Source organism: Thermobia domestica, chromosome 3 (assembly GCF_964235325.1).
Source record: "Thermobia domestica chromosome 3, izTheDome1.hap1.1, whole genome shotgun sequence".
Classification (NCBI taxonomy): Eukaryota; Metazoa; Arthropoda; class Insecta; order Zygentoma; family Lepismatidae; genus Thermobia; species Thermobia domestica.
Genome location: NC_137456.1, coordinates 282,037,657 through 282,061,618, shown reverse-complemented (window position 1 = coordinate 282,061,618; position 23,962 = coordinate 282,037,657).

Genomic DNA, 23,962 nt, shown 5'->3' with positions numbered 1-23,962 from the left:
GTTTCTTCCAGACACGTTTTTTTTTCGGCGGGCACTGCCCCCCGGAGAAGACCAAAAATATGTATATGTCTATAATATAATAAATAGAATAGTAACAGCAGTGCCCTTCCGGAATACTAAGTGTGCTCCCCGGAACATTTTTCTGAACGAAACACTGATCTGAAATAAAATAATGTTGTACTTGAAAATCTAGGAGTAGCATATGTTAATAGGGAATGTAGGGAGAGAAGGAATAAGAAAATTAAGAAGTGAAACCAAAAGTTTGGAGTCATTTTTTTCATTCGTAATCTTCTGGAGAAGAAGCAAATCGGCCATCATGCAATGTGCATGTAGTATCTGAATGCTAAGGTTATTAACGAGCTGGGTTCTGTTAAGAATACACACCGAAGAAACTGACAATAGCAAGAAAAAAGATAAGAACAGGCTATGCTAAGAGATGGTGTTTATGGCTTTTGCAGATGGCGTTCCGAGTTCCCTTTAAACGCTATTAGGAGCAAATGGGAGGGCTGCAGTGTTGCAACATCTTGTCTATTTTGTTTAAACAGATAACAAGATGTATCTACTACTTGCTTGCGTTCGGTGTATCTGGTTGGTCACATCCCTTTACCATGTGGCAACAGCGCGCCATAGACTTCGTTTGATTTGCTTAGCCCGCACACCATAAACGCTTTAATTTCTGTCAATATTTCCGGTGGGTTCCTAAGAAATGCGCTGCATATAGAGCTTACTATGAATATGTTTTTTCGCAGGTCCTCTGCAGCTCAATGATGTTTGTAATGCTTATGTAAATTCCGTAATGAAAAAGAAAATAGGAATTTTTGTTTTAAATTTTCGAAAGAAGATTTAAAGAATAAATGGACCGAAAGATAAGGGAAGGGAAAAGAGTCTCCATCATAATAAATGAGAAACACACAGTGGGCTATGCTTTCCTTATTTGACAGACGTATTGTTTAGAATAGAGACTGTGACTTTTGGAACCTTGTACTCTTGATGACACCGATAGGATTATCTCACGAGACAAGAGCTGAGGCTATCACATATCGAAAAAGATGTCGTGAAAATAATGTATCGTTTCCAGAAACTGTATACTGTATGTTTATATTCCAAGAGCTCTGTCTCATGGATGACGTTCGTAAGTCCTAAGTGCTGAAGTTCTCAAATATAGACACAAGTCCTAATTTGTACGTACACTTTCTTCAGTTTAGAACTTTAGGGTTTGTGCGACTAGATGAGTTTTAGGACTTCCGCACTTTAGGACTAATGCTTCTACATTATTTTCAGGACTCGTGCACTGCCGATACCCCTGTCTCGCCTCGTCTTGCCTCATGGACAATCCTAAACATCGAAAATGACGAACTCACTTGGCTCATCCTTAGACAAATCAAAGATAAGGGACGTAAGCAAACCTATTACTTGAAAATAAACGGGAATCATATACCAGGTTATCCTGAGCCAGATTTATTTTATTCCTTCTAGTTTCTCTTCCCTACATGTTTTATTCTTTGCTCCGTGAAGAGATATAAGGAAACGTATTACATGAAAATAAACGGGAATCATATACCAGGTTATCCTGAGCCAGATTTATTTTATTCCTTCTAGTTTCTCTTCCCTACATGTTTTATTCTTTGCTCCGTGAAGAGATATAAGGAAACGTATTACATGAAAATAAACGGGAATCATATACCAGATTATCCTGAGCCAGATTTATTTTATTCCTTCTAGTTTCTCTTCCCTACATGTTTTATTCTTTGCTCCGTGAAGAGATATAAGGAAACGTATTACATGAAAATAAACGGGAATCATATACCAGGTTATCCTGAGCCAGATTTATTTTATTCCTTCTAGTTTCTCTTCCCTACATGTTTTATTCTTTGCTCCGTGAAGAGATATAAGGAAACGCATTACATGAAAATAAACGGGAATCATATACCAGGTTATCCTGAGCCAGATTTATTTTATTTCTTCTAGTTTCTCTTCCCTACATGTTTTATTCTTTGCTCCGTGAAGAGATATAAGGAAACGTATTACATGAAAATAAACGGGAATCATATACCAGGTTATCCTGAGCCAGATTTATTTTATTCCTTCTAGTTTCTCTTCCCTACATGTTTTATTCTTTGCTCCGTGAAGAGATATAAGGAAACGTATTACATGAAAATAAACGGGAATCATATACCAGGTTATCCTGAGTCAGATTTATTTTATTCCTTCTAGTTTCTCTTCCCTACATGTTTTATTCTTTGCTCCGTGAAGAGATATAAGGAAACGTATTACATGAAAATAAACGGGAATCATATACCAGGTTATTCTGAGCCAGATTTATTTTATTCCTTCTAGTTTCTCTTCCCTACATGTTTTATTCTTTGCTCCGTGAAGAGATATAAGGAAACGTATTACATGAAAATAAACGGGAATCATATACCAGGTTATCCTGAGCCAGTTTTATTTTATTCCTTCTAGTTTCTCTTCCCTACATGTTTTATTCTTTGCTCCGTGAAGAGATATAAGGAAACGTATTACATGAAAATAAACGGGAATCATATACCAGGTTATCCTGAGACAGATTTATTTTATTCCTTCTAGTTTCTCTTCCCTACATGTTTTATTCTTTGCTCCGTGAAGAGATATAAGGAAACGTATTACATGAAAATAAACGGGAATCATATACCAGGTTATCCTGAGCCAGATTTATTTTATTCCTTCTAGTTTCTCTTCCCTATATTTTTTATTCTTTGCTCCGTGAAGAGATATAAGGAAACGTATTACATGAAAATAAACGGGAATCATATACCAGGTTATCCTGAGTCAGATTTATTTTATTTCTTCTAGTTTCTCTTCCCTACATGTTTTATTCTTTGCTCCGTGAAGAGATATAAGGAAACGAATTACATGAAAATAAACGGGAATCATATACCAGGTTATCCTGAGCCAGATTTATTTTATTCCTTTTAGTTTCTCTTCCCTATATCTTTTATTCTTTGCTCCGTGAAGAGATATAAGGAAACGTATTACATGAAAATAAACGAAAATCATATACCAGGTTATCCTGAGCCAGATAGTTTGTTTCCTTCTAGTTTCTCTTCCCTATATCTTTTATTCTTTGCTCCGTGAAGAGATATAAGGAAACGAATTACATGAAAATAAACGGGAATCATATACCAGGTTATCCTGAGCCAGATTTATTTTATTCCTTTTAGTTTCTCTTCCCTATATCTTTTATTCTTTGCTCCGTGAAGAGATATAAGGAAACGTATTACATGAAAATAAACGGGAATCATATACCAGGTTATCCTGAGCCAGATAGTTTGTTTCCTTCTAGTTTCTCTTCCCTATATCTTTTATTCTTTGCTCCGTGAAGAGATATAAGGAAACGAATTACATGAAAATAAACGGGAATCATATACCAAGTTATCCTGAGCCAGATTTATTTTATTCCTTTTAGTTTCTCTTCCCTATATCTTTTATTCTTTGCTCCGTGAAGAGATATAAGGAAACGTACATGAAAATAAACGAAAATCATATACCAGGTTATCCTGAGCCAGATAGTTTGTTTCCTTCTAGTTTCTCTTCCCTATATCTTTTATTCTTTGCTCCGTGAAGGCACATAAGGAAACGTATTGCATGAAAATAAACATGAATAGTATCAGGCTATACTGAGCCAGACTTTTTGTTTTCTTCTAATTTCTCTTCCCTACATCTTATATTTGCTCCTTGAAGGGACGTAAGGATACGTATTACATGAAAATAAAAGTGAATCATATACCGGACTATCCTGAGCCAGATAGTTTGTTTCCTTATAGTTTCTCTTCTCTACATCTTTTATTATTTGCTCCGTATGTTTTAAACGCAGTCTTTCCCTTGATATTTTTCCTCCTGCAATTCCCTCTGTAGCCAATAGCGAAATCACTCCACGTCTTTTAATGTGTCTAATCATTCTCTATTCCTTTTCTACATAGCATCCAGAATATTCCTCTCTTTTCCTATCGTTTCCATTACTCTCTTACCTTACTCTCTCATATAAGAGGTGTAACGTTTGGAACTTTACACTTTCATTGTCACAGTATGTGACGAAATAACTTGATTTATCCATTCCGTGTTGGAATGGATCATTATTTTGTATAGCCTTATTCCCCCCCCCTCCCAAAAATTGACTACCAAATTGCTCATTTGACAAATTAAGTAGTGAAGGAGGTAACTTTTTTTTTTTTTTTTTTTTTTTGTATTCCATGGCTATAGCTCTTACAATTATACATACAAAAATGAAAGTCACTATGTTTGTGATTTCGCACCTCTTGAAGTACTCGACCGATCTCCATCAAATTTTACAAACACAGATGAGGTTCGAGCCTGGGATGGTTTTTATCATATCACTTTGACGGTACAATGTAGAAGAGAGGGAGGAGAGATATGTAAAAATAAATAGAACTTAATAACTCTTGAACCACGAGCCGATCTCGATCAAATTTATCACATAGACGAGGTTCAGGCCTGGGATGTTTTTTTTTTTTTAACATTTTACTTTGACAATGCAACTGATGGGGGGAGAGGGGATATATATAATAACTTAATAACTCTTGAACTGCCCGACTGATCTCGATCAAATTTGCCAGATAGATAAAGTTCGTGCCTGGGATGGTTTTTATCATTCCCCTTTGACGGGGGCAACTTGCGCAAGAGGAAGATATATAAAAATGATCCAAAATGACCGATATTAGTGTCGAATCCATAGTATTCGGAATCGCTGAGACGAACAATGACACTTTCGATGCCATTTAAATCCAAATCCGGCCCTTTATGTCCAAAATGGAACGTATTCTTCTCTTGCGAAGAATAAATAGTCTGCTAGTAATTAAATATGGCAAAATTATTATTGAGATTTTTTCTTTCGTTTGAAAACAATTACATTATGCAGATTGGACAGTGTTTCTCAACGTGCGGTTAACAGTTTCCAGGGGATTTCCAAAAGGATGCTGGAACAAAAAAGAGCAATTGGAGGGCGATTTGGTATTTAGGGGGCGTTTGACAGTTTCATGACCTGTTAGATTTTTTTCTTATTATTTCACGAAAGCCATTATGAATTTTACAAAGTATCAAAAGTTTAGATTGTTATCACAAATAATAATGCATATTCTTCAACACTGATTTTAAAAATTGAAGCCTTTTTCTGGTTTTTAGACAGCTTCATCTAATTTCTAAGTTCAATCTTGTGAATGAGTAGATTATATGAAGATGAAGGAGGGGGGGGGGCACTCACATTCACCCAAAGGAGAGCTAGGCTAGAAAAGTTTGAGAACCACTGAGATCGGAGAAATGTGCTGCCATCTGTACTAGTGATTATCCACTCTTCTTAATAAATAAAGGAGTAAGACCTCTTCAATGAAGAAAGAAGAATTAATGAATTGTAATTACTTCTTTAAATTAATTGTAACTTGAAAACATGCATTTTGTGTTTTCTTGTCTCATGTTTGCTGTTCGTAATAACCTTGTGTTACCGTGATAGGCTTAAAAGTTTTTTTTTTCTTTAAGAAAATTAACGTCTACGAACTTCTATTTTTATTTAAAAAAAAACAAAACAGAAAAGCATTGCCTTTTCACCTTTTTAATTAAGGGTGATAAATGTGTTTATTGAGTGACTAATGAACAAGGCTTCACTTCATCATTGTAACGAGTAGTTTATTTTATTTTATTTTATTTTATTTTTTGTCTAGTTGTATATAATATAGTAATTACTTCACATACCAAAAACAGGTTTTGCAACATACGCAAAAGACTGGAAAATTCATATAGTCAGTATACTTTGTTTTTGCATTATATTCACGCTCTTGACAAAATTACTTTCATATAATTATCAAGACACACACATACAAAATAAAAGTTGAAAGATATTAAATACTTAAGAATCCAACTCTACAAGACTAAGTTACTTTGACGTTCGTAGGTCCTAAAATCAGTGGCGTATCTTATGGGCCCTCACGGATCACAATGCTGAGGGCATATTTAAGTTTCAAAGATTTGTTATTCGTAACACAATTAAACATTTTTGTCGCTCAACGTTAACCTAAGAGTTTTATAAACAATTCGTTGGAACTAGAGTGCGCCGATCGATTTGCACTTTTTCTGTTCTACCAAACGACCGTTTTTTTTTTCTGATTCTTGAATTTATCAGTACTTTTTTCTTTAGAATGCAATAATTAAATGTTTTTTCCTGTTATAATGGAAGTACGAAGGTGGAAGGTACTGTTGAAATACCACATGGGGGGGCACGGTGGTAGAGCGTTCATCTCTGGTGCGTGGGGTCACTGATTCATTCCCAGCTCGTGCCAAGTGGGCTTTGTGGTGGACAAACACTACGTTTGTGGGTTTTCTCGGGGTTCTCCCGTTTCCTCCCACTTTAAACATTCCACCATTTGATTTATTTCTCATCATCACTGTTTACTTAAGCCTAGCCGACATAACCGCGGGACTTCAAACTTAAAGATTTCATTTCTTTTCTTTGAAATATTAAAAAAAAAAAAAAAAAAAATCCCAGGCAAAAAATAGAGAAAACTTTGTTTTTTTGCAAGAAATCAGATTTTTTTCGAGCACTTTCATGTGTAGTTATTGGCTTCCTCAGCACCCTGCTTCTGCATATTTTAGGCTTAAACGCGATGTTAGCGCCATATGAGAATTTTCCATTGACAGTGGAAGTGCATTTAAAATTTTAAACGTATTACGGTGGTTTGAATTCTACTTTAAACTGTAGGCCCATGCCTCATATAACCTCGGTGTTGAAAAGCTATGCTAAGCATCAACGAAGCAATAAAATAATTTTACGAGGTAAAACGTACACATTAGGAGAAAGCCATACTTATTTCTTAACTGTCTGGGTTTCATATAAAATTAAATCGGTTAACTTTTTTCGTCCCACGGTTATACCGGCTAGGCTAAAGGAGACAGTAATAATGGGAAATGAATTAAATGGTGGAATGAATAAAGTCGAAGGAAATGGGAGAATCCCGAGAAAACCCATGCAGCGAATGTTTGTCCATTACAAAGATCACTTGGTGAGAGCTGGGATCGAACCAAGAACTTGAAGCACTCAATTTAATTTGAATTTTACTAACATGCACATAAGAAGTTTAGACTACAAAGTGATTTTTTAAAAAAAAGTCTAGAGAGTTCTAACTGGTATAATAATGAGTATGGAGAGGAATGGTGGATTGTAAAAATAACGAGAAGTTTTAGAACAAACTGGCGCAGAAGGGCAATATTGATACTAACCAGGGATGATATCGAAACTGCACCTTGAATTAGGAGACATTCTATATATTTCCTGATAGGACATCTCAAGCAAGTTCCAAAACAGGGGTTCGTTTCTTGCCCGGAAGTGACCCCGCCTTTGCAGGGGCTAAAATATATAGAACATTTTGATCTATTTTCTATAGCAGGTATACATAAATTATGTTGCTACCCCTAAAAGTTGAAACCTATGCTAAAACGCCAAAACATCTGTTTCATCATTGTAAAAGCATGTTTTAACGAAGTGAAAATATTTGCCCCAGGGTCTCCACAGGGTCCCAGGTGGGGTCCAACTCAAAATTTGCAATTGAAAAGAGAGGCAAATAGCATATCGTTTGAAAGCTAGTGTTAAAAGAAAAACGATAACAGAAGTCTCACAGCTCTAATCAAACTCTGTGCGAAATGGCGGAAGATTCAAAATGTGAGAACAGTCTGCAGCTAACAGTGCATGGCCACCATTAAAATTCCAAAACGGTGAAACAGGTGTCAAAATTCTAAAACACGTTTTGCGAAACTTTGAAAGATAATAATACTTAACCCATTTGAAAATGTGTAGTTTGACCGCTGCCCGCATATAGGGACTCTAGGACATACGTTTTCAATTCTATACATTGAACGTTTGCAATGTCGAATTTAGAAAGCCAGCAACCCTGACTTATAGCCTGTGATTAGCTTGAATGAAAAGTTGTATTAGTCAATTTGCAATAACGTTGACTTACATCTAGAAAATTGATTCTCTAGATTGCAAAGAAGGTTCACGAGCTCATCAAGTTGATGGTGACAAATTCTATTCTCCAGAGCATTACAATGATCGTAGACGATTATGTTACGTTCAAAGATAATACTCAATTCCAGCCTTTGGACACGACATCAAGTCAACAAGGAATTGCTTCGGGTACAGAAGGCGATCCTGATTACGACTACCTGGACCCAAATCCTTTTCAGGAAACCGCATTTTGCAGATCATGGAGTGAAACAAAATTGAGGGATACTGTAGCAGCTTATAACAACACATCCAGTGGTCGTAAACTCTAGGATGCGAAACGTGTAGCAAGAGTTGACATCTGTAAAAGTGGCATCATTCGGATGAAACTATTCCTGGACAAGGCATCCAAGCGGACCAAGCTAGCATTATTCCGAGAATCTGTCAAAGCATGGTGCAAAAATCAACGCGCTGCTCCGAATTTTTTCAGGATCACTGAAGAAGGCATTGCCGTGGAAGCCTTGGAACAATCGCGAGAGCTAGGGGTTACTGGTTTCAAGGCATCCCGATTCTGGATCCGCCGAATATTGAGAGAAATGAACTGGAATTCCAGGAATATCACAAAAGTCATGACAATGGCAGCCAGAACAAAAGCACTGGGACGTTCAAACGAATTCGACAGCTACATTCAACATATCAGGCGGGAGATTGAAGAGGATAACTACAACCTTGATCAAATTGTGAATCTTGATCAAAGTGAATTCAATTATGAATTACCAACACCACAAACTCTAACTCAACGTGGAGTAAAAAGTGTCGAAACTCAAGTAAGATGCGAATCAAAAGTGACACATTCTTACACAGTCCAGGAAGCGATTTCGCCATCAGAAAAGCTCGTGGGCCCGACTGTCATTGTTCTCCGCGAACCATCCGGGACATTTGGATCAAGGGTCCAATGTAAAATCCTTCAGATCCCTGGAGTCATAATCAGAGCCAACAAGTCAGGAATGATGGTAAAGGCAATATTCGAGGAATACCTGCCACATCTTGTTCGAGACGTTGGAACTCCCTGTCTTTTGTTGAAGGACGACGCAGCCATCATGAGAGATCCGGACTTGTATCAAGAGTGTCCTGACTTACATCCAGGAACAATCACTCCAGGCTGTACTTCCTATGAACAACCATTTGATGTGGGATATATTATCTACAGAAAATTGATGGTGAAGCGTGCCCACAAGCATGTTCGGAATGAAGGACTTGGAGACAAGCTAGACATGACAAATCGGTATTCCAGTGCTCACTTGATTGGGGTAACACGAAATAAGTTGGAATCACCCAGATTCCAAGATATGATCAAGTACGCTTTCGGCAAATGTGGATACATCGACCTTCCTGACGATTTTAGTTACCAGTCAGTGAGAGACTTGTCTTTCAGTTTCCACACAAAGGATCCCGCTTTCTCGACATGTTCGATTCTGGACGACGAACTCTACATGAAGAAGAGTTTTATTCAGTGCAGTTGGTGTCTCCAACAACTGTGCATTTATCACTTCTTCATGAACAATAGCATGGCCGCACTCCTCCACGAGACACTCAAGCCTCACTATCACGCCGTAGAGTGATCGTCATGCATATGGCCCTCATACCTGCGTAACAAAGATACATTCCTGGCAGCTACCACGTTGCTACGACCCTGGCGTGTGACTTACGTGGCTCTCACACATAGACCAGAACAAAAGCCAAGCTTCAGCAAACAAAATTCGACGGAGCCGTGTCTTCTAGACTGCTTCTACCAGACTGGTCGTCGGGAAGTTGAAGAACGATAGCTTATAAACGATATAATTTTTGAAGCCTTTCCAAATGAAAGCTTCGAGGTAGTCTCCGCGTGGGACCTACGAGGGCCCTGGGCCGAACATTTTCATTTGGATAAATTGTACATTTTAAATACTGTAACACATGTTTTAGAATTTTGACCTCTATATCACAGTTTTGGAATTCTAGTGGTGGCCATGCACTTTTATCTGCAGACTGTTTTCAAATTTTGAATCTTCCGCCATTTCGCACAGAGTTTGATTAGAGCTGTGACACTTCTGTTATCGTTTTCCTTTTAACACTAGCTTTCAAACGATATGCTATTTGCCCCTCTTTTTAATTGCCAATTTTGAGTTGGACCTCACCTGGGACCCTGCGGGACCCTGGGATAAACATAATCATTTCGATAAATAGCACTTTTCACATAATGAAACACGTGTTTTAGAAATTTGACACCTGTTTCACCGTTTTGGAATTTTAATGGTGGCCATGCACTGTTAGCTGCAGACTGTTTTCACATTTTGAATCTTCCGCCATTTCGCATAGAGTTTGATTAGAGCTGTGAGACTTCTGTTATCATTTTCCTTTTAACACTAGCTTTCAAACGATATGGTACTTGCCCCTCTTTTTAATTGCCAATTTTGAGTTGGACCTCACCTGGGACCCTGCGGAACCCTGGGATAAACATAATCATTTCGATAAATAGCAGTTTTCACATAATGAAACACGTGTTTTAGAATTTTGACACCTGTTTCACCGTTTTGGAATTTTAATGGTGGCCATGCACTGTTAGCTGCAGACTGTTTTCACATTTTGAATCTTCCGCCATTTCGCACAGAGTTTGATTAGAGCTGTGAGACTTCTGTTATCGTTTTTCTTTTAACACTAGCTTTCAAACGATATGCTACTTGCCCCTCTTTTCAAATGCAAATTTTGAGTTGGACCCCACCTGGGACCCTGCGGAGACCCTGGGGCAAATATTTTCACTTCGTTAAATTATGCTTTTACAATGATGAAACAGGTGTTTTGGCGTTTTAGCATAGGTTTCAACTTTTAGGGGTAGCAACGTACTTTATGTATACCCGCTATAGAAAATAGATCAAAATGTTCTATATAGTTTAGCCCCTGCAAAGGCGGGGTCACTTCCGGGCAAGAAACGAACCCCTGTTTTGGAACTTGCTTGAGATGTCCTATCAGGAAATATATAGAATGTCTCCTAATTCAAGGTGCAGTTTCGATATCATCCCTGGTAAGAAAAATTGAATATGGGGACAGTTGAGAAAAAATATTATTTTATATGCAATTTAAGACATAGTATTGAAGGAGAAACGAGTCGTTTGCCAGTGACGTCAGAGTATTATTATTATTATTATTATTATTATTATTATTATTATTATTATTATTATTATTATTATTATTATTATTATTATTATTATTATTAGATATTTTCCTATATTTTATTAAATTGGTCCTAACTGTCCAAACTACTTTATAAGACCCTGTTTGCCCGTCTGTACATCCAAGAGACAAGAAGTCTCAAAAACTACTCGGTGGATCAACATCAATTTTGACCAGGGGTTGGAGGTCAAAAGCTGGAAATCCAGTTCGTTGGTAAAGGTGATCCATGCAGTTGGTCCCAAGATAAGGACAATCAGAAATCGGTTCCCCATGTGTTCCTATGGGAGTAAGTATGGGTATCATCCTTTTTTCATAGGCTGTCCGCAGTGCTGTTGCGATTAGGGAATGAGTATAATGCTTAGGATACAAAATACTAATTTGTTCATGGGATACGTCACTAAAGTGAAACTAAATGTCTTTTTACTCGTCAGTCTATAAAGACCTTAAGAGCCCCTATCACTGCGAAATTAAAATACCGCTAATTTTACAGTAATTATGTGATATCTACAAATACATAAAAGAAAATCAAAAAGTGGATCAAGACCTCCCTAGACGATGTTATTTTGCATGAGGCAGGTTATCACGAGTCACTTAGTAGCTTTGTGTTTGCAGTTATTTAGAAACGCGAAAATAAATACCGAGTTTCTAAATGGCTGGAAATCGAAAGCAGATAGGTGAGTCTTGATAACGGTACCTCACGGAAAATAATATTGTCTAGGGAGGTCTTGTTCCACTTTTCGATTATATTTTTTTCTATTTGAAGATATTACATAATTACTCTAAAATTAGCGGTATTTTAATTTCGCAGTGGTGAGGCCTTTTAAATGCTTTCTGTTTTCAAATATTCATTCTCTTACTGAAGTTTTGACTTTGGAATGTATCTTAGTTACAATAGTTAGCCTAAAGGCAATCATTTCTAGCTAATGTCTACTGCACTGACTATGTAACGGCTTGTTGTGGTAATTTAACATTAGTATTCAACTATGTCAGTGATCAAAGTTATACCAGATCTTTTTTCGTGAATAAATGTGGTTTCCGGTTCCAATAGTTAACAATTCATTGAATTTGTTGTATTCATATCTAAGAGTATTCATATCTTATTCATTTGTTGTCATGGTTCTCGTAATAATGAGCACGGTGGCTCAGTGGTAGATCACTTACTTCTAGTACGTGGTGTCACTGGTTCAATCCCCGCCCAAGTAAGTTTGTGGTAGACAACATCGTGGGTTTTCTCTGGATACTCTCGTTTCCTCCTATTTTCTCATTCCACCAATTCCTCCATCATCATTCACTTGCTTTAGTCATCGTTTGCCTTAGCCAGACGGGCATAATCGTGGGACGTTAAACTGAAAGATTTCCATTTCATGAATATCGTGATCTTAGAACAGAATAAATTAAGAGACAATGAAGAGGACATGGTCCGCGTAGGAAGAAACTTAAAAAAACAAGTTACAGTGTACAGTGTCATGTGTACACCACGTAAAGAAGTTTGGTTTGTATGGAGTGATTTTTATTTGATTAATATTTGAAACCGGTTTTAGTAAAGAGATTAGAGTGAATATTAAATAAATTCTTGGGACACTTACATGATTGTAGAAAACTACTTCTCGCTGTTTATTATTGTTTTTACTATATAACGATCAATGTTAACCCCTTACCGCATGCCGTGCCAGCCATATATGGCACATCCCCTTTTTTCACTTTAGCTTTTGTGTGATTTATCAAAGGCGCCAAGTGACTGTTTCGTCTGCTGTGTGAGATATTGACGTGTATGAATAAGAGATTTTGGTGTCATCTGGCATGTTCTTTGTGAGTTGTATTAGGCGGTTAAACGTTGATATCTGGTTTTTGTGAAGCAGTGGATTTTTGTAATTTTTTTTTTTTTCGAAACATTGTGCGCATTTTTCCCAAAGAACTTAGAGTATAGTATATTTTCTAGATATAGTAACCCTACTGCATGGAGTTATATATATGGTAAGATCCATTCCCTGCACACTTCTGGAAAAGTTTACCTTACTACATAGTTCGCCATATATGGCACATACTTATTTCTCGTCGGAATTAAGTGAACAATCTAAAATTCAAGTTTTAATTCATTTTTCAAGTTCCCATATGAGGATTTCCAATACTGATTATGTTTTTTCGCTAAAAGAAAAAAAAATCATGTAAAAAGGAGTTAATACCGAGAGTGTTTGACTCCTGCACTTCTAGCTTGAATAGAAAGTTAAGAAAGAAAATGGTACCTATTCTTGGGATGCTAAATTGATTCCAAAAAGAATCGTTTCTCGCTATCTGATACCGTTTTCGCTGTAAAGTGAGAGGAAGACAGAGTGGCTCAGTGGTAGTGCGCTTACCTCTGGTGCGTATTGTCCCTGGTTCGATTCTTGGTCAAGTAAGTTTGTGGTGGACAATATCGTGTCTGTGAGTTTTCCCCACTTTCTCCCGTTTCCTCCCACTTTCTTATTCCACCATTCTTACAGAATTATTTACTTGCTTTAATCATCTATCTCCCTTAGTTTAAAGGACATAATTGTGGGACTTTAAACTGGAAGCTTTTCTTTGTATACTCTAAAGTGATCAGCTTTAACACAAGAAATTATTGATACTTACAACTTTCAGTTTTAAAAAAATGAAATGAAATCTTTGAGTTTTACGTCCCACGGTTATGCCGGCTAGGCTAAAGGAGACGGTGATAATGAAAAATGAATGAAATGGTGGAATGGAAGGAAACTGGAGAACCCCGGCAAAAAACTCACGAGCACGGTGTTTGTCCACCACAAAGACCACACGGCGCGAGCTGGGATCCAACAAGGGAGCCCAAGCACCGGAGGTGAACGCTCTATCACTGAGTCACCGCGCCCCCAATTTTCAGTTTGAATATACCCCTTCATCAACAAACGCAATTCTTAGCTTTTGATCCTCTAATCCTGGCCAAAATAGATGGTGATCCATCTAGTAGTTTTTGATTTTTTTATTTTTTGTCTCCCGAACGCTCACAGCGACAGACAAAGTAAATATCAATATGGCCATGAATATGTACAGTAGTTTTTGTAAATGAAATTCCTTAAAAATGATTATTCTTCCCCACTTCTATATTGGATAACGGATTTCATATATCGGTGGAAGTTTGTGTGATTTGGATTCCAGATTTTGCAGAACCTCCCTGCTGAAATGAGACGTTCAACGTCTAATCCAAAACTTATCAAATTATTGTGGCTGAACTATATCATGCCCAACAAGTATTTTTTTTTTTTTTTTTGTCAAATAGTAACATAAGAAAGTATATTTTTTCTGTTTTAATGTTTCTTTTACTTTCTACTTCTTTCATTGAAATTTCATAATTATTAAAACCACACAATGTGACTTACAGGATCATACTGTTAGTACGCACGTTACTCCACACGATAACTCATGAACGAATTATCTTGACTGAGTTCGTTAATGGAGTCAACCCGTTATCATCTTCAAGGGTATCTATATTCCGTTTAAAAGTTATATTATTGCCTAGCTTCTATGCAACCCGCACAGTAGCAAAGATATGTTGGTTGCCTTCAACAAAAGGATATCTAGGTTTTCTTTAACAGCATTTATCTCCGTGGAGTTGGTTAGTGAAGTCATCCGTTAATATGTTCTTCGGTGTCGATGAGTTTAACGGTTGCTATCTATTCCATGCATGAAATCCCGTAATTTTTTCTTACTTTTTCTGTTTTATTGTATTGACATGACTCCTCTACTAACGACTACTGATTATAACACTTAACATGATAATACAATGCCCAAACTCGCGAATCTGGCTCTCAGGCTCACTCGACATCGAACTCAATAATTGTGCACGTGCACGAGCGCTACAGTCGGATATCGAGCCGGGCCTGAATTTGAGCGAACACAAGCTCAAATGAGGTTGGTGATACAGAACACTCGAGCCTCGTTTTTACTCTATAGCAATCTATAGCGGATGATTGAAAAGAATAAAAAGCCCGAGCTCGAACGAGTGTGAGTATAAGCTAGTATGAGCTTCGTTGAAATTAGTGAGGAACGATTTTTTGAGAGTAGTGAGTCTGAGTCCGCGTCAGCCCGAAACACATAACTTAAAAAAAAAAAAAATCGTTCATCAATATAAATACGTTAAAAAATGACTGTAACAATGTTTGACATTTAACTTATCCAAGATTACTGTACCGCAGATGTTGATTTTTTTATGTATGAATGAATCGTAACACATTTTAAATTTTTAGCACTTCTTCGGTAAGGAGATAGAAGGGTGAGGAGGTGGCAAGTAAAAATAATTGAAACTGACAAATATTAGAGTAGGGTCACTGAGATGAATAGTGACATTCCAGATGTCAAAGTTCAAATCCATCCCTCCATTAGCATAGGGATGAGGGCTGGGCTGTCAAGGAGTAACTTGTAAAAATCGAAAGCGTCTTGTATTAGTGTTCAATAAATAGTTTTCGGTGTCGCTGAGATTAATAATGATAATTCAGATGCCGGAATCCAAATTCATCCTCCATCGGCATAGAAGGCGGGGCTAAAGGTCGAAAGAGGTAACGTGTAAAAGTAATCGAAAGTGACTTGTATTTAAATTACACTTTTCGGGGTTGTGTGACAAACCCGATGCCGTTTCAGTCAAACTTCATCTCCCATGGATATCCCAAGGGGAAAAGGAGTCCAAATACGTTCCATATACCAATGCTGTCCGTGCGAAGTACGGGCATTTTCAGCTACTATCATATAGAGTATAAGTAAATCTATTTCTTACTGTTTCAAAATATACAAGTTTATACTACTTAACAATCTTGTCCATAATAGAAATAGGCTATCCGTTAGATTTCTTTATACCTTTACAACATGTTTTCCATCTGTTTGCGTTTTAACAATTGCAGAAGCAATAAGGTCACTGAACCATCAATCAATTAACAATTTTCCACAATGTTGGTCACCTAGGCTCTAAAATAAACTCTTTTGTGGTATCCATCTGGGGGCTTTCATCAATAGAAGGATTAGGCATTGTGAGCTGCATCTGTGTCCCTGAAATGATTTCCAACCACCATTGTTCTCAACAGCTTCACATAGGGCCAGACAACGTTTGAACATTCGTTGTTCTTGTTGCTATGGATTGTTATGAAGGAATGGGTTTATATTTAATTTAAATATACATACAATGGCGTATGCAAGGGGGTTTATGTGCTTTAACCCTCCTATCCTTGATCAAGATATGCAATAATAAATGTTTACCACACACACACACACACACACACACACACACACACACATATATATATATATATATATATATATATATATATATATATATATATATATATATATATATATATAATAACAATATATATATATAGGGTAAAATGGGGGCCGCGGTGGCTCAGTGGTAGAGCGTTCGCCTCTGGTGCTTGGGGTCCCGGGTTCGATCCCAGCCCCCGCCAAGTGAACTTTGTGGTGGACAAACACCGTGTGCGTGGGTTTTCTCCCACTTTCTTCATTCCACCATTTCATTCATTACTCATCATCACCGTCTCCTTTAGTCTAACCGGCATAATCGTGGGACGTAAAACTCAAAGATTTCATTTCATATAGGGTATAATGTATAATTTCATTATACAGGGTGTTTCAAAACAACACCAACAACGTTTGGGAGGTGATTCTTGACACCAAGATAAGACAAAAAGTACAGAACAACCTGGGTGCACAAATGCTTTCTTTCATAGTTACAGGTTGCAGAAAACATGATAAAATGAACTTTAAAGGCCCATAGCTCTAAAACTATGGGACCTACCGTAGTCGGGTCAAGACTTCACTCATGTGACCTATCCAAATATTCAAGTTTTAGAATCCTGTGGTACTTCCGTAACAATTTTTTATAGAGGTAGTTGGTGAGTACTTCAAATTATACTTCAAATTATATACCCGTACCCAAACAGCCTGCTTGAAAATCTCGCTTGCAACTCGAAATCAGTTCATAATAAGGAAGTGATTTACTGCTCTTTGCGACTTAAAAGAAGATCCGTGAAAACATCTTTAAAACTCTCCATCTATTATATGTGTGCTTTCTTTGAGATTAGAAACTTACTTCTGTATTGCTTGAGGTTGAAATAAAGGAGAAACAAATGAGAGATTCGCTCGTTTTTTACAATATACTGCATAACTAGCTGTAATAATAATAATAATAATAATAATAATAATAATAATAATAATAATAATAATAATAATAATAATAATAATAATAATACAACTCTTTTAAAGACAGTAAATAGGATTACGCGTTCCTATTTCGTCAGCGAGGTGAATGGGCTGGATGATGTTTGCTACCATCTAACGGATCGATGTGTAACTGGTAGTATTCTACAATTATACACCTTTGTTTCAATAACATAAAATGGAATATGCATAGTCACCGCTAAGCCATCGTTACCTATGCTGATGTTAACGGATTGATTTCGTTAACTATACCGACCGAGATTAATCGCTCTAACTATCTATTGAAACAAACGTAATTCAAAAATTCGCTTTTGTTTAAGAGTTATTGTATTGACTAACGGAAGAACTAAGTCACCGTTACTCTGTTAAGAAGTTCATGGTTTGACTGCATTAACGAACTCGACCGAGATAATTGTTCTAGTTATGGAGTAATGGACGTACGTACATACTAACATCACAATCTTATGAACTCCACTTGTGTGATTCTAATAAATAGCAATCTAACATTACAATCTTAAAAAGTCCACTTAGTATCGCGCAAATGGACTTTGAAAGATTGTAATGTTAGATTGCTATTTATTAGGATCGCGCAAGTGGACTTCGTTAGAAAAAATGAAATCTTTAGTTTTACGTCCCACGGTTAGGCTAAAGGAGCTGATAATGAGAAATGAATGAAATGGTGGAATGAAGAAAGTAGGAGGAAACGGGAGAAGCCCGAGATAACCCACGAGCACGGTGTTGGTTCACCACAAAGTCCACACGGCGCGAGCTGACATCAAACCAGGGACCCCAAGCACCGGAAGTGAACGCTCTACCACTGAGCCACCGCGCCCCCATAACTCGTAAGATTGTAATGTTATATTCTATTTATTAGGATTGCGCAAATGGACTTCGTAAAATTGTAATGTTAGATTGCTATTTATTAGGATCACATAAATAGACTGTAAAATTGTAATGTTAGGTTGCCATTTATTAGGAGCATGCAAGTGGACTTTTTAAGATTGTAATGTTGGATTGCTATTTATGAGGATCACGCGAATGAACTTTGTAAAATTGTAATATTAGATTGTTATTTATTAGAATCACACAAAGCTCGACCGAGATAATTGTTCTAGTTATGGAGTAATGGACGTACGTACATACTAACATCACAATCTTATGAACTCCACTTGTGTGATTCTAATAAATAACAATCTAATATTACAATTTTACAAAGTCCATTTGCGTGATCCTCATAAATAGCAATCTAACATTACAATCTAAAAAAGTTCACTTGCATGCTCCTAATAAATGGCAACCTAACATTACAATTTTACAAAGTCTATTTATGTGATCCTAATAAATAGCAACCTAACATTACAATCTTTCAAAGTCCATTTGCGCGATCCTAATAAATAGCAACCTAACATTACAATCTTATTAAGTCCATTTGCGCAATCCTAATAAATAGCAATCTGCTTGTCCTTTGACGCAACTCTAAATCTTACTGTAGCATGCGATCTTCCCTACAGACACACAAAATATCTGCATAAAGATATCTACCGAGGAGGTTTAAATCAGTAGAACAGACACTGCAAAAAAAAAGTCTCTGAGCTCATATGTTAAATTTGGGAGGTTTGAGTAAATAAACCTTGAAAAATAGTACGATGACACTGTACTGAATCAAATGCTCCTTATTCTCCCCTACCAATAACTTTTATTTGATTTATATAAAAAAAACAAGAAAAAACTGTTTATATCTTATTATATATGTGATAAAGGACAGTCAGCAACACGACTAGATGGAAATTTTTGTACACAAACACTAGATTGACACGTCCAGTAGCGTGAGAATTTTATACGAAAACCACACAAAACGCTCGAGCCAAATTTTACAAATAGTAATTAATGCAGATAAGCAGGTTCAACAGACTTGACACTGATTTTTTTCAGATTTTTTGGAAATAAGTCTTTTGTCTCCTGTATAACTAGTGATAACCAGAATATTCGTCTACTACACTTCAAAACAGATACTTTTGCAAATATATATTTATGATAATAAGTGTTTTTCGTTATTTACGATATCAAACAGTAGATTATATTGCAGATATCAATGTTTGTTTAGCAAATCTTTGTATCTTTAAATTAGGAGTTGCGTTTTACACAGTGATATTGGGGGTGGCCCGACAAGTGGGAGAAATTTCTCGCCCAGACATTTCTCCAATCGTACTTAATGTAGGATACCAATATTTTAGCAGTACAATTTTCACCCCTAGTGTATTGAAAATCACCCGATCCCCAGGAGGGAATCTTATGAAATTAGTTCTGGTTCTGAATGCATTATTATTTAACTTTGTCCTGAAGAACGCTATAAGAAAAATCAAAGATAGCAAACCAGGTCCTAGAGCTGAATGGTACTCACCAGGTTATGGCGTATGCTGATGTAAATTTAATAGGGGGTGATAGGACAACAATAGAAAGAAATGTAGACGTAAATGCAGAGAAAACTAAATCCATGGAAGTTCGTAGAGATTGTAATACAGCAAATTATGGATCTGTTAAAATATCAAATAATACTTTCGATAAAGTGGATACTTTCAAATATCTAGGATCAATATTAACAGACTAAAGTCATTTTCACGAAGAAATTAATTAAATGTCAACTAAAAACAGGGAATTCGTGTTATTATTTAGTTCAATATCTTTTGTCGTCGCGAATTCTGTCGAGGAATTTGAATATTAAAATATATAAAGTGATAATCGTGCATGTTGTTCTGTATGGATGCGAAACATGATCGCTTACTCTGAGGGAAGAACGCAGACTGAAAGTATTTGAGAACAAGATTCTCAGACGAATATTCGGATCCAAGTGGAACGGGAATGGGGAATGGCGGAAACTTCATAACGAGGAACTACATAATTTATATCGTTTACCAAACATTCAGTTAAAAAAAAAAAAAAAAAAAAAACAGAAAAAAGGAAATAATAAAACCCTCATTAGTCCCAGGAGCTGTCAAAGGGCAGAATACTTAATAATAATAATACCAAATATTGTTAGGGTCATCAAGTCTAGGAGCCGTAGGTGGGCAGTCATGTAGCCAGAATGTAAGAAAGTAGGAACGTCTTCAAAATTTTAATTGGAAATCCAATCGGAAAACGACCATTAGGAAGACCAAGGCCGGATGGGAGGACAATATTAAGATGGATCTTGGAGAAGTAGGAGTGCAAAGTAGAAATTGGATCCAGTTGGCTAAGGACAGAAGTTAGTAGAGAGCTTTTGTGAACGCGGCATTCAATCTCCGGATTCCATAAGCCCTTGAGTTATTAGTTAGTTATGAATGGTCAGAACGGGGTAACTCTTTTCTTGAATTTTGGAGCAAAAAATCTTATACCATTATCTAATTACACTAAATCTACTGACGTTATTATGGAGGGCTGTGGCAGTCGAGATGGTGCTCGTTCAATGAGGAATACATACTTACATGGTCACCTTCAGCTCCCACTACCATTATTTTTTGCTTTAGAGCGTAAAATCGCAACCTCTATATTCAACTAGCTTCTCCTCTGTCCCGCATGATAATGGATAATTATTCGAAACTTGGACATGCACATGGCATGATGGCTCAGGTAGTGGCGTATTTAGGATTTTGTTTAGGGAGGCCATGCACAACACGGGGAAGGAAGGGGACAATTGTCCACCTGAGTTTGAGAATTAAATATATTTTAATTTAAGCATAACTTGAAGTTTTAATGGCAAGAATTGCAGACTGATGACACTTATCTGATATGATACACAAAAATTTAGTAGTGAATCTAACTTTTATTCTATTAATAGAAAAAAAAAAGAAAGCATTATCTTGACCTACCTAATTTCCCGGACTACTTGTTTCCCTCTCTCGATTTTCTTTAATTCAAGCATTTACCTTTCTTTATAACTAAACAATGCAAATGTTCCTTTGCTATAATAACTAAAGTCCCGTTATGTTGATATCCGTGAAAGTTCGCTCATCAGCTCCTCTTAGTTTTGGTGTTACTGACGACTGCCGACTTGAATCACAACTAACAATGGTCGAAAGTATGATAGGAGAAATGAAAGAAAGTAACAACTAAGAAAAAGAAAGAGAAGAGTAGAACAGACGATAAAAGGGGGGGGGGGGAAGGAAGGCAATTCTTACATGGAATGAAATTTGACAAATACAGTATTATTTCTGAATAAAGAGCATAAGAAAATGGAAAGTCAATGAAGTTCTTAGAAATGGTAAGAAGGTTTATTGTTGAAAAACTAATACATTTATTTCGATGGGGGGCTTGAGCCTTATAGCCCCCCTTAAATACGGCACCGGGCTCAGGGTTGAGCGTTCAATTCTGATGTGAGGAGACCCTGGTTCTATTTTAGGATAACACCGTGTTCATGGGTATCTCTAGGTTTTCCGTTTTCTCTCACATTTTCATTCCATCATTTTTTCATAATCGTTCCTTTTCTCCAATAATTAATGTTGCTCAAGAAACGAGACGAGACAGATCTCTTCCAATAGGAACAGATATACTTTTCGAGACGAGACAGGACTTTCAGGACGCCTTTTCGAGACGAAATACTTTTAAATACAATCAACTATATAACGTAAATAAATAAACTGGTAAAAGCTGACGTTCTGTAAGGCTAGGGTTGCCATAATTTTTTGATTCAAAATACGGACAGACCTTAAAATGACGACTTATCAAAGATATGGTAACCAAACACGAAACAAATATTTTGAAATTTCTTACCTAAAAATCACCTTTTTTCCGTTATCACAGAGTTGTTTACTGTAATTCTTAAAACGCTATTGGAAACTAACATTTTTATAATTTTTTTAATTAACAAAAACATAATAAATCTTGCCATTAAATCACGTACATTAAACCTAACCAAAAGAACCCTGGAATGGAAAAATAAGACACTTTTCAAAAACATAACCCACTTTATTGGAGGTGGATTGATTTAAATCAGTCTGATTTAAATCACGATTTTAATCAAGATTTAAATCACTTGATTTTTTAAATAAAAATCGTTGATTTAAATCAAATCCCGAATTAAATTAATTTAAAGTAAAGATAAGTAAAATCCCGTTTCTGTTATATTATTTCGATTATGGAAGATGATAATCATAATACAATGAGACTCAAATGTATGTAAGCGCAATATGAAACGAGTATCATGCAGAGGATGATTAGGGAAAATCCCGTTTTGAACGGGTAACGGGTGAATCCTACTTCATTCTCTTCGTAACATACACGTTAGCCGCCAAGCCAAATTTTGGGAGTATTTTGCACCCCACTATTTGTGCATCAAAATTATGCACATGGCGGCCAACGTGTAATCGTTAACTATTCCAACGGAGAAATCACCATGGACATTTAAGACGAAAATTCTTTTGTGTCCACGTCTATTTCTTTGTTTCCAGGTAATAGGGGCGTATTAAGACGGGTCCTACCCCCTCTCCGAAACAAAAAATAAAATTAAAAAAAACAATTAAAACTTTAGTCGAAATTTATGTAGACTATTAAATACATAGAAGTTCCTCGGAATCGTAGTATGGCAAATTTTGGATGCGTTAAAATATCAAATAATACTTTTGATAAAGTGAATACTTTCAAATATCTAGGATAAATATTAACAGACGAAAACGATATTTACGAAGAAAATAAATGTCAACTGAAAGCAGGGAATTCGTGTTATTATTCAGTTCAAAATCTCTTGTCGCGAATTTTGTCGAGGAAGCTTAAAATACATAAAAAGGTAATCATGCCTGTTCTGTATGGTTGCGAAGTTTGGTCGCTTACTATGATGGAAGAGCATAGACTGAAAGTATTTGAGAATAAGACCTTGAGACGAATATTGGACCCAAGAGGAACGAGAATGGCGGAAACTTCATAACGAGGAATTACATAATTTATACGGTTTACCAAACATTGTTGGGGTCATCTAGTCTAGGAGACTCAGATGGGCAGGTCATGTAGCCAGGATGGAAGAAAGTGGGAACACTTTCTAAGTCTTAAGTGGAAATTCAATGAAAAATACCATTAGGAAGACCTAGACACAGATGGGAGGACAATATTAAGATTGATTTCGCAGAAATAGGAATACAAAGTACAAACTGGATCCAGTTGGCTAAGGATAGAAGTCAATGGAGAGCTTTTGTGAATGTGGCATTCAACCTCCGGATTCCGTAGGCCATAGAGTTAGTTACTGTACTTAATTTTAGGCGAAGTTTATGTACTTTATATGTATTTCGTGCCGCTAGCTAGTTCCGAGTTTTTAAAATTATGTCCCTGCCAAGTATCAGTAACTTTAGTGAAAAGAAAATTGTCATGTTAGTAAATGTTGCTGTACTTTTTCTTTAATGCTTAAGAAGCATTGTTTGGGATTGAAATAGGTTAGCGATTAGGAATTAATTCAAAATTCAACCCCAATACTTTCATTTAAATGGCATAATTGACATTTAATACTAATTCCTAATGTTTCTTCTTCAGTTCGCGACTTGTATTATACGAGGAGAAAGATTTGATTTAAATTTTAAAAAATCGATTTAAATCAAA